The 13640-nt window shown below is 39.5% G+C and overlaps 1 pseudogene; it reads left to right on the forward strand.

Moving 5' to 3' along the window:
• Positions 1 to 2751: 2751 nt before the first annotated feature.
• On the forward strand, positions 2752 to 13017 carry LOC145163344 (uncharacterized; annotated as a pseudogene).
• The last annotated feature ends 623 nt before the right edge of the window (positions 13018 to 13640 follow it).

The following is a 13640-nucleotide window of genomic DNA, read 5'->3' on the forward strand; positions in this document are numbered from 1 at the left end:
TCGAATATCAGAAGCCCTCAGTTCTACTCCACCAGCCGGAGATACCTGAGTGGAAGTGGGAGAGAATTACTATGGACTTGATCACCAAATTACCCAGGTCTCCGAGTGGGCACGACGTTATTTGGGTAATTGTCGACCGGCTGACTAAATCCGCCCACTTTCTGCCGATCAAGGAAAACTTCAAGATGGAGAGACTCACACGGATCTACATTCAAGAAATAGTTCGCCTTCATGGGGTACCTGTATCCATTATCTCCGACCGAGATAGCAGGTTTACCTCGAGATTCTGGCAATCACTACAGAAGGCTCTTGGAACTAAATTAGATATGAGCATGGCTTATCATCCGCAGACTGATGGACGGAGTGAGAGAATAGTTCAGACATTGGAAGATATGTTGAGAGCCTGCGTCATCGACTTCGGCGCGTCATGGGACACTCATCTTCCTTTGGTCGAATTTTCCTACAACAACAGCAACCATACCAACATCAAGGTTGCGCCGTTCGAAGCCCTCTATGGCCGCAAGTGCAGATCCTCTCTGTGCCGGGCTAAAGTGGGTGACACGCAGCTAGTTAAGGGTCAAGTCCCCGACAACACTCTCATTGGTCCTGAAATTATCCGAGAGACGACTGAAAAGATCGTGCAAATCCGAGAACGACTGAAAGCCTCACGAGATAGACAAAAGAGCTACGCCGATAAGAGACGAAAACCCTTGGAATTCCAGGTCGGTGACCACATCCTTTTGAAGGTCTCGCCCTGGAAAGGCATGATACGTTTCGGAAAACGTGGAAAGTTAAACCCAAGGTACATTGGACCATTTGAGATCCTTGCAAGGATCGGTCCCGTAGCATACAAACTCCAGTTACCACGAGAGCTCAGCAACATCCATCCCGTCTTCCACGTGTCGAACCTAAAGAAGTGTTTGTCCGATGAGACACTTGTGATCCGTCTCCACGAGATCGAATTGGACGAGGGTCTACACTTTGTGGAAGAACCTGTTGAAATCATGGACCGAGAAGTCAAGCGTACGAAGCAGAGCCGCATCCCGATAGTGAAGGTTCGCTGGAATGCCAAGCGAGTTCCTGAATTCACATGGGAGCGCGAGGATTCAATGAAGCAGAAGTACCCTCACCTCTTTCCAAGTTCATGATTGGTACTCTATTCTTGAATTTCGGGACGAAATTCCCTCTAACGGGGGGATGATGTAACAACCCGGAACTTCTATCTTGTACACTTAGTCAATACAATCAATAATCAACTTGTTTTCTTGATTTCTGGTGCTATTCAAGGGTTCATTTAAGTGTTCTAAGCTTAAATTTGACCAAGGTTGAGTTTAGGAATGAGTCAGCACGTCCCATAGTGAGAAAAACGGGCCCTTAGGTGTATAGTGATAAATCCTATCCCAGTATAACCAGAGTCTCCTGGAGGGAGAGCGTGAGATTTGTGAATAGATCTATTCGGGACTGACAATCCCACACCTGAACTGCTAGCTACAGTTAGGCGGGCACGCCTGTGGTGAACAAATTTCATTTAGCTTAACGCCTGATGAACGTTATAAAGGTCTCTCGGTCATATCAAGTATGGTTATACGACTCACAAAACAAGTATAAACTATTTTTGGTCTACGAACTCAAATCTTCATTTGTTTTATTTTGAGTAATAAAACTACTTATATATACACTAATAGTAATCAGGGATCTCTAGACTGGCATCTCTACCTCTAGTACAGATAACCGTTTTTAGGGAAAATATAGGATTTTCCCAGGATAACACTAGCATTTCTAAAACTGATGGTTTACTTTCTACCGCTAGATACTCTTTTAACACTACTTTTCGTAAGAAAATATAGGATTTTCTTGAGGAACATTTTTCAAAAAGGATTTCGAAGAAACATTTTTCCACAAAAACTAAATGCTTATGAACTCACCAGCTTTATGCTGATATTCTTTCAAAACTGCTTGTATTCTCAGGGAATCAGTAGACAGGTACCTGCGGGATTTTGAGGAGCCGGAGCAATAAGAGTTATATTTTTATATGATTACATACTTTTGATGCTCTTAAAACAAGTTTTAAACTGATGTAAACACTTTTCATATTGTATTCAATGTTTGGTTGTGTTTACTATGCTTGCTATACAATTGTTGTGATACTATGCATGACGTCCTCCACCCCGGAACGTTTCCGCCATTCTGGTTTCGGGGTGTGACACGTAAAGCTATAGAACGGGCACTCGTGTTCTAAAGAGAAGGTTTCCTATCATTAGAAGTACACAAGAACCTTTTTATTCTTGTGAAACACAATCAGACCTTTTCTTGGCATGTTGTATTTTACATAACTTTTTGTTAGAAGAAGATCGTGACAAAATTCTTGAAGATGTGGTCCTACAGGAGATGTTAAATGAACCAAGAGAGGAAATGCGCCATAATATAAGAGAGACAAGTGAGGGTAATGCTGCGGCAGAGCGAATGAGGAACTTAATTGCAAATCAAATGTGGACTGATTACTCGCCATATCGAAACCATGAGATAGATATGTCAATGTAGCTACTAGTTTTTCTTATAGCATTTCAATTTGATTTTGTATGGATCTTTTGTGTTTGACGTGATTTTGTATGAATCGTTAGTGTTTTGACTTTATTTGTGTTATTTATCTTTTGGACATGTTATTTACTCATTATTTGTACATCCTCTAAGTATGTATTTTTTATGTTATCAATGCATGGTTTGTTTATTTATGATGTTATGCAGGTCAAAATGATGAAGGAAGAACAAGTTACTAAGAAATAACAAATAAAATGGAAATATTGGATGGATTATTGTTTTATTCAATCTATGATGACACAAGATGAGAAAGGATTAAGGATTAGTGGGAGTTTCATCCCACAAGCGTACACCAACATGGTGGAGGAGCATAATCAAAAGTTAGGGAAGAGTTTAACAAAAAATCATTTAAAGAATCGTTTGAAAACTTTAAAATCAGGTTTCTCGCAATGGTATGACATGTTCCGTGAAACTTCATTGAGTGGGTTCGGTTGGAATTCTGAAACACAACTAATTGAAGCGGACGAGGAAGTGTGGGTCAACCTAATTAATGTAAGTTTCTTTTATTGCATGTTATTAAGTTTGTATACATTTATGTTATTTTTCTTAACAATAATTGTATTTGGGATTGTGTGTTACAGTCAAACCCAGAGACAATTTCATTGAAGTCCAAAAAAATACCAAACTACAATGAAATGATAGCATTGTTTGCGAAAGATAGGGCTTCAGGGGTGTATGCTGAAACCCCGAAAGAGAAGAATGCTCGATTGAACAGGATTGGGGATATCTGTGACATCCCCAATTTCACGGCCAGAAAAGACCGATTTAATTTATGCTTTTAAAATAATTTCAGAGTAATCATTTGATTAAAAGTGTTGCGGAATTTGTTCCCAGAAAAAAAAACATGATAAATATGTTATCAAATTCTTTTCCGAAGAAATGTATTTTATTCACTTAAACCATTGGGATGTCATTGTTAATACAAAAACATAAGCATAAACAAAACTTACATTCATTTACACTAGTGATCTACTTCTCTTTTAATTTCTCAGTGTAAAGCAACTTCGTATCGATACCTGTGATACAAATAAACTGAGTGGGTCAGGCTTGGGAGCCTGGTGAGCATATAGGGTTTTCAACCCACAATAAATAATAAACTTATTAAGTTCTCAATCAACAATAAATTTATTAATTTCATCAACCAAATAACCCTAATTACCCATTCCCATTATCCTCACTTTACGTCCCTAAAACAACTATCACAAGGGACCCAGCCTAAGGATTTTCACAATGGGTGACAGCATTGCTTTCCTCATCAATTTATGTCAAACAAGACATCCTAACATAAAACAACCAACAAGGTGACAACATTGCTTCCCTCCGCACTATATGTCAAATAAGATAAACACCGGGGTGACAACATTGCTTTTCTTCAGCAATTTATGTCAAATAGGCACGAAGTCACATCGTCGCCATGTGCTAGTCCATAGCTCTTATTCATCGACGGTATTTCCCACGGGAGTCCCCCCCCCCCCCCCCCGGCAATACATGTCAATGGGTTTTCCATATGCTAAGTCGATAGCTCTTATTCATCGACGGTATTTCCCACGGGAGTTCCCCCCCCCCTCCCCCCCCCCCCCCCCCGCAATACATGTCAACGGGTTTTCCATATGCTAAGTTCATAGCTCTTATTCATCGACGGTATTTCCCACGGGATTCCCCCCCCCCCTCTCAATACATGTCAATGGGTTTTCCTATACAGCTAATGAACATACTAAGGGGTTTCCCCAGCCATACATGCCCTAAAGGCACTCATGAGGGTAATAGAGTACATCGAATGAACACTCAAGTCCATTAACACCTACAGGTTGCGAGTCTGCTAGTGTTCCACAGACCGTCTAGAACAGTCCATGGTTGTCATCCATACTCTGCTGAATGACGGGGGTCAACGTTTGGGTAAGGGCTTTTCTCATATTTCACCACTCACTCTCAACTCATGATCTATATCACTGATCATCTCATCTATCCAACTCACCTTTCATCACACACACACTATTTAACTCATGATCTATATCATTAACTCTTGAAGCTCGTCCGATCACATCATAAAAGAACAAAGACTCCAAACCTCTTCCAAATAAAAGTATAGGGAAAATACTGATAAAGTACTCCCATGTTTTACCCAACATTTTTGTAGATAAAAATACATATACAGTTTAAATTATTTAAAACATGTATAAATCACTCCTTTAACATCCAACTCAAATAAACAAACAATAAATATTCACACAACACGTATTTTATATAAAATACTTCATATCTATGTGTAAGGTGAAAGTAACTACACACTCACCTGATTTAATGAAAATCGGGCAGCAGTTCGTTTCCTAAAACGATCGTTTCTAATAAAACCGAGAGTTTTATTGAGAAACCGGGCTCTGCGAAGGGTCGGGCTTTAAAACCGAAAAAACAAATTTTCCGGGCTTCTCGGGCTCTTCGTGGCGTATTCCGGGGGTTATAATCGATACCGGGGCTTTGGGGGATGTTAAGATGAAGAAAATATGAAGAAAGGGGCTAAATATGGCAAAATTCCCAAACTAACCGGGAAGGATCGCATACCCCTTCTATTTATAGGGTCCGAAGTCGGCTAGGGAAGGTGGGGCCCACAGGCGAGGGTGCGCAGGTGCTCGCACATGGGCTGCACGTGCGAAGTGGCTGCTGGCAGCTCCTGATTGGACCGAGGCCTAGTGGTCCGAGGTATAGGGTCTGTGGCTCGCTGCGAGGGCTTCGGACACGTGATAAGGGCACGCGTCGGACAGGTATTGGACCGCTTCAGCAACTCGGATGGCTCAGCCTCATTTCGGACACGTGGCACATGCGAGGCGAGGACACGTGGCCGAAGTCCACGTGTGCGAAAATTCCCGGTTTTGGCATTATTCCTCGATTTTCGCGCCAAAACTTCTAAAATCCATAACTTTCGCATACGAGCTCCGTTTTTGACGTTCTTTATATGCACGTGTAGATAAAATTACGCTCTACAACTTTCGTTTAGACTTCGTCGCATAATTTTGAATTTAATTTTTATATTATTATTTTTAACAGACCGGGACAGGAAATCCGTTAAAAATTCATAACTTCTTCATCCGACGTCCGTTTTCGTCAGACTTTTTACCGTTGTGCTACTAATGACGAGACCTTCGATTATCGTTTAGGCGTGTCGGCTAAAAATCTCTCGATCTAAAATTCGAGTTTTTAGCTGTCTACTACTAAGCTGAAACTTCGAAAAATCATAACTTCCTCATACGAAGTCAGATTTGGGCGTTCTTTTTATACCTACTCTCGGTTTAACGAACACTACGAGTTTCGTTTAGATCACTAAGGCCAAAAAGTAGTTTATCAAAAACTCACTTTTTACGACATTCGGCACCGTGCCGGTTTTGTCGCGAAACTTCGACAGGTCATAACTTCTTCGTTATAACTCGGATTTCGGCATTCTTTATATATATGTAATCCTTGTCACGCCCACTACAAGTTTCTTAATAGATATCGGCTTTATCTAAAATTTAATTTTTGACGCTTATTTTCATTCTTAATTAATTAAACCCTAATAATTAAGCATAAGACACATAATTCACATAAAATTCACATAATTGCTTTTCATTTCTTCTAAATGAGTTACAAAGGTTAACCTAGACCATTATGTCAATATTAATATCTAGCCTAGAAACACGGGCGTTACAACTCTCTCCCCCTTAGAATGATTCCGTCCCCGGAATCACACATTAGCAAACAAATACGGGTAGCGACTCATCATGTCACTCTCCGTTTCCCAGGTGAGATTTGGTCCATTCGTATGTTTCTAACGCATAAGCACTAATTCGACCATTTTACGTCACAACTTCCTAGTCTTACGGTCAACGATTGCCTCAGGTTCTTTAATCAACCTCTTGTTTTCATCCAACCTTAATTTAGAAATGGGAATTATGTCGGGCACATCTCCCGTAAATTTTCTCAAATAACACACATAAAAGGTATTATGAATACCCTCCAGTTCTTCCGGTAATTCTAGCTTGTAAGCTTGATTCCCATATCCTCAGAAGAACTTTAAATGGTCCAATAAACCTTGGACTCAACTTTCCCCTTCTACCAAATCTTATAAGTCCCTTCCACGGCGAGACTTTTAAGTAAAACCGAATCTCCAACTTCGAATGATATCGGTTGTCTTTTATTGTCAGCATAGCTCTCTTGAGCAGCTAACCTCCTTTCCTTAATCACTTTCAACTTTTCAGCAATCTGATGGACTATTTCAAGTCCCATAAACTGCTTTTCCCCAGCTTCCAGCCAACATGACAACGTTCGACACTTTTCTCCATACAAAGCGTGATAAGGTGCCATCTAGATGTTCGAGTGGAAACTATCATTATAGGAAAATTCTACTAGAGGTAAGTGTTTACCCCAGTTACCTTGGAATTCCAGGGTACATGCTCTCAGCATATCCTCCAATGTTTGAATTGTTCGTTCGCTCTGACCATCGGTTTGTGGATGGTAAGTTGTATTCAAACACAACTTGGTACCCAATTCCTCTTATAGACTCCTCCAAAACCTTGAGGTAAAACGGATGTTACGATCTGATACAATCGTTAACGAAACACCGTGAAGCCTCACACTTTCCTTCACATAAGAATTCGCAAGTTTATCCATAGACCATTTCTCGTTGGCTGCTATGAAATGCGCACTCTTAGTGAAGCGATCAACGACCACCCAAATCATGTCGTGACCGTTCCTTGTTCTGGGCAGTTTAGTCACAAAATCCATAGTGATACCTTCCCATTTACCCATGGGTATAGGCAAAGGTTCTAAACTCTCATACGGTTTCTGATGTTGTGCCTTAACCCTAGCACAAGTTACACACTCTGCCACATACTTAGTAACATCGAGCTTCATCGTCGGCCACCAGTAATAGGGTTTTAGATCCCTATACATTTTCGTACTGCAGGGATGAATCGAGTACATGGTTTTGTGAGCTTCTTCCATCAGAAGATCTCTTACTTCTCCCGCCTTAGGTACCCAAATCCTATCTTTGAATACCTTCAGTCCTTGACCGTTTGTATCAAACACCAACGTTTTGCCCAAACGTTCCTCCTTTCGGTCATTTCTCTCTAAAGCTTCCTCTTGAGCTTTCTTTATACTTTCCACAATTGTCGAGACAACTTCAATTCTCAACACTCTTGGCCTTTTCTTTTCAAGATTTACCTTCCGACTGAGAGCATTAGCAACAACATTTGCTTTACCAGGGTGGTAAAGTATCTCACATTTGTAGTCCTTGAGTAACTCTAGTCAGCGCCGTTGCCTCATGTTCAATTCCTTCTCCATATCTTTAAGGCGAATACTACCGCTGCCAACTCCAGATCATGAGTGGGGTAGTTCTTTTCATGCTCCTTCAATTGCCTCAATGCATACGCTATCACTTTATCCCTTTGGGTCAGAACACAACCTAACCCAACTTCTTTAACAACGAACGTGATACTTCTATTGATCGCTTTGATCATCCTTTACTTCAATTCGGCTTAAGTCAACTGCTACATCGAACTTGGTTCTCTGAACCACGTAACAAACTCATCGTAGTCGGACTCAATTTGATATGACCACTAGGGTCGGAATAACAATCATCTTCTTAGTCATTACCGAAATGATGGTAACGACAGACTAGAATAAGACGGAATCAATTACTAGTTCCTTGGTAACCTTGTGACTTTCCCTGATCCAAGTGTAAGTCTTGTGCTTCCAGTAGTATAGATCTCTACTACTATTCACACCTACTCATACTCGTCCCAAGTACTATCTCGCAGTCCCCAAGTCCTGAAATCACAAAACAATTTAACACATACAAATGTGTCCAATTAATCATAGAATTTTCCTAGACTCTACTAGGACTTCTTCCATGCGTATCTTCAACCATCAATTCTACTTCAACTTGGTTGGTGATGGAAATTCCAGACGATGGGACAACTTCAAGAATTACACCAACCATTCATCATCCTGCCAATCGGAGGTGTACTTCAGACGTACCGTACCCCTCTAAACGTTCCATTATTTTATTCGACATATTCTAAAGACAAGATACCACTCTTACGATATCTTCTTATAGGTATCATTCACTATCATAAGCTTTTCATTTCCTCCATCTACTCAATTCTCTACGAGTCTTCACCATAATATTTTATACACCCAAACAAACGTTCGGTATACCGGGCGAGAATTTAAGATAGGAAAGCTTTATTTACGATAGACGTATAAATCTCCTTATCACTTCGAAACGTTTATATGTTAGTTCTAATCTTGTAATCATACGCTTAGAATCCTACACACATAAGGTTTCCAGATCCGATCGGCAACAGACCATAGATCCGAACAAATAATAGCATATAAGGCATCTTTATAGCTATAACATAAAATATTTAGCACATAAAACATTTTAGGCATCTTTCCTAAAATAAACTTGTGCTCGTGTCTAAAATATAGCAGACACTCATCTCACAATCATCACTTAGCATTCTAAGTTTAAGTCTAGAAATCCTACAATTTCTTAGTTCGCTTAAACTAATGCTCTGATACCAACTGTGACATCCCCAATTTCACGGCCAGAAAAAACCGATTTAATTTATGCTTTTAAAATAATTTCAGAGTAATCATTTGATTAAAAGTGTTGCGGAATTTGTTCCCAGAAAAAAAAACATGATAAATATGTTATCAAATTCTTTTCCGAAGAAATGTATTTTATTCACTTAAACCGTTGGGATGTCATTGTCAATACAAAAACATAAGCATAAACAAAACTTACATTCATTTACACTAGTGATCTACTTCTCTTTTAATTTCTCAGTGTAACGCAACTTCGTATAGATACCTGTGATACAAATAAACTGAGTGGGTCAGGCTTGGGAGCCTGGTGAGCATATAGGGTTTTCAACCCACAATAAATAATAAACTTATTAAGTTCTCAATCAACAATAAATTTATTAATTTCATCAACCAAATAACCCTAATTACCCATTCCCATTATCCTCACTTTACGTCCCTAAAACAACTATCACAAGGGACCCAGCCTAAGGATTTTCACAAGGGGTGACAGTATTGCTTTCCTCAGCAATTTATGTCAAACAAGACATCCTAACATAAAACAACCAACAAGGTGACAACATTGCTTCCCTCTGCAATATATGTCAAATAAGATAAACACCGGGGTGACAACATTGCTTTCCTTCAGCAATTTATGTCAAATAGGCACGAAGTCACATCGTCGCCATGTGCTAGTCCATGGCTCTTATTCATCGACGGTATTTCCCACGGGAGTTCCCCCCCCCCCCCCCCCCCCCGCAATACATGTCAATGGGTTTTCCATATGCTAAGTCCATAGCTCTTATTCATCGACGGTATTTCCCACGGGAGTTCCCCCCCCCCCCCCCCCCCGCAATACATGTCAATGGGTTTTCCATATGCTAAGTCCATAACTCTTATTCATCGACGGTATTTCCCACGGGATTCCCCCCCCCCCCCCCGCAATACATGTCAATGGGTTTTCCATATGCTAAGTCCATAGCTCTTATTCATCGACGGTATTTCCCACGGGATTCCCCCCCCCCCCCCCCCCCCGCAATACATGTCAATGGGTTTTCCCATACAACTAATGAACATACTAAGGGGTTTCCCCAGCCATACATGCCCGAAAGGCACTCATGAGGGGAATAGAGTACAACGAATGAACACTCAAGTCCATTAACACCTACAGGTTGCGAGCCTGCTAGTGTTCTACAGACCGTCTAGAATAGTCCATGGTTGTCATCCATACTCTGCTGAATGACGGGGGTCAACGTTTGGGTAAGGGCTTTTCTCATATTGCACCACTCACGCCAACGTTTCGGTAAGGGCTTTTCTCATATTTCACCACTCACTCTCAACTCATGATCTATATCACTGATCATCTCATCTATCCAACTCACCTTTCATCACACACACACTATTTAACTCATGATCTATATCATTAACTCTTGAAGCTCGTCCGATCACTTCATAAAAGAACAAAGACTCCAAACCTCTTCCAAATAAAAGTATAGGGAAAATACTGATAAAGTACTCCCGTATGCTCCCGTACCCCGACACGTAATAGTGTCAAAAAGAAGAACTAACAGATGAACACATAGTTCAAAAACACCTAATGAACATATAGTTCAAGAACACTTTATGAACATATAGTTCAAACATACGTACCGATTACAAGTCTACTAACGTTCCATTGGACTATCTAAAATAGTCCGTGGCCGTTGTCTATACTCTGCTAGATGACTAGATCATCTTAAACATCGATACCTCTCATCACTTTTATTTCATCACACATCATCTAATTCATCTACCCATGTTTTACCCAACATTTTTGTAGATAAAAATACATATACAGTTTAAATTATTTAAAACATGTATAAATCACTCCTTTAACATCCAACTCAAATAAACAAACAATAAATATTCACACAACACGTATTTTATATAAAATACTTCATATCTATGTGTAAGATGAAAGTAACTACACACTCACCTGATTTAATGAAAATCGGGCAGCAGTTCGTTTCCTAAAACGATCATTTCTAATAAAACCGAGAGTTTTATTGAGAAATCAGGCTCTGCGAAGGGTCGGGCTTCAAAACCAAAAAAATAAATTTTCCGGGCTTCTCGGGCTCTTCATGGCGTATTCCAGGGGTTATAATCGATACCGGGGCTTTGGGGGATGTTAAGATGAAGAAAATATGAAGAAAGGGGCTAAATATGACAAAATTCCAAAACTAACCGGGAAGGCTCGCATAGCCCTTCTATTTATAGGGTCCGAAGTCGGCTAGGGAAGGTAGGGTCCGCAGGCGAGGGTGCGCAGGTGCTCGCACATGGGCTGCACGTGCGAAGTGGCTGCTGGCAGCTCCTCATTGGACCGAGGCCTAGTTGTCCGAGGTAGAGGGTTCGTGGCTCGCTGCGAGGGCTTCGGACACGTGATAAGGGCACGCGTCGGACAGGTATTGGACCGCTTCAGCAGCTCAGATGGCTCAGCCTCATTTCGGACACGTGGCACATGCGAGGCGAGGACACGTGGCCGAAGTCCACGTGTGCGAAAATTCCCGGTTTTGGCATTATTCCTCGATTTTCGCGCCAAAACTTCTAAAATCCATAACTTTCGCATACGAGCTCCGTTTTTGACGTTCTTTATATGCACGCGTAGGTAAAATTACGCTCTACAACTTTCTTTTAGACTTCGTCGGATAATTTTGACTTTAATTTTTATATTATTATTTTTTAACAGACCTGGACAGGAAATCCGTTAAAAATTCATAACTTCTTCATCCGACGTCCGTTTTCGTCAGACTTTTTACCGTTGTGCTACTAATGACGAGACCTTCGATTCTCGTTTAGGTCGTGTCGGCTAAAAATCTCTCTATCCAAAATTCGAGTTTTTAGCTTTCTACTGCTAACCTGAAACTTCGAAAAATCATAACTTCCTCATACGATGTCAGATTTGGACGTTCTTTTTATACCTACTCTCGGTTTAACGAACACTACGAGTTTCGTTTAGATCACTAAGGCCAAAAAGTAGTTTATCAAAAACTCACTTTTTACGACATTCGGCACCGTGCCGGTTTTGTCGCGAAACTTCGACAGGTCATAACTTCTTCGTTATAACTCGGATTTCGGCATTCTTTATATATCCGTAATCCTTGTCACGCCCACTACAAGTTTCTTAATAGATATCGGCTTTATCTAAAATTTAATTTTTGACGCTCATTTTTATTCTTAATTAATTAAACCCTAATAATTAAGCATAAGACACATAATTCACATAAAATTCACATAATTCCTTTTCATTTCTTCTAAATGAGTTACAAAGTTTAACCTAGACCATTATGTCAATATTAATGTCTAGCCTAGAAACACGGGCGTTACAATATCAAAGTAGAAACAATTGAAGAAGTGGATCAGTTACTAGCAAGCAATAACATAACACTTGAGAAACAACAAGAAAATAATGATGATGATGATGATGGTCTTGATGATATTCAAGTGTTATCTCCTACATGCTTTTCACCGATGCAAAATTCAAGTTCTAAGAAGTACAAAGGTAAAAAAAGGAAACATGAAATTGAAGATGAAGATGAACTTGAAGATGAACCTGAATCATTTGAAAAGGTTATTAATAGAGCAGTTAAAGATGTGGCTTATGCTATGAGGGAGGGTAACAAAATCTTCGAAAACTCTCATCATCGTGTTTATACTGGTGATGAAATTTATAAAGAGTTAGAGCCAATGGATTTGGAACCCGATGAATTAGCAAAGACGCTCATGTTTTTGTCGCGAAATCAATCTGATGCAGGGACATTATTTAGAGTTCCATTTAAAATACGAAAAAGTTTGCTGAAAAAAATGATGGGGGCAAGGAAATGACTTACATAGTTTTTTGATTTTTTATCAGTTTGAGTTCATACTTTTTGGTTTTTGGTTTGAGTTCATACATTGGAATTTGGTTGATTATTCTTGCATTGACTTTAAATTGGTTTCTTATGAATTTGTTTGATTATTCATACATTTATGTTATTTTTGGTTTGGGTTTATTGACTTCTATTTCATTTTATATTGGTTTTGTTTGAAAAAGTTCAAAGTTATACAAATGAAGAACATACTAGAATTGTGATTAATAATGAATTATGTATTAATGGTTTTTGTATAAATAATCATGTGAAAAAAATAATTAAAGAAGTCGAGATGTAGGCAATAGTTGGCAAAAAAATAATAGTTTAGGCATAATTTTGTTTTCAAGAGAATCGTATGGTATATATTTGAAATTATGGAAAAAATGTGACAAGGGTATAATTGTCCACTTTTAGTTTTCATTTCTTTTCCTTCTAACTCGGGAACACAAAGAAAAATAATTTTCCTTTCCTTTCTCTCGAACTCGGGAACAGAAAAATACACTTTACTTTCTTTTCCATTCTTTTCTTTTCTCTCCCCAATTCTCTTCTTTTCTTTTCTTTCATTTAAATGAAACTCGGGAACAGAGTATTTGAGAT

This window comes from Lactuca virosa, chromosome 3 (assembly GCF_052849685.1).
Source record: "Lactuca virosa cultivar CGN04683 chromosome 3, Lactuca_virosa_CGN04683_v6, whole genome shotgun sequence".
Classification (NCBI taxonomy): Eukaryota; Viridiplantae; Streptophyta; class Magnoliopsida; order Asterales; family Asteraceae; genus Lactuca; species Lactuca virosa.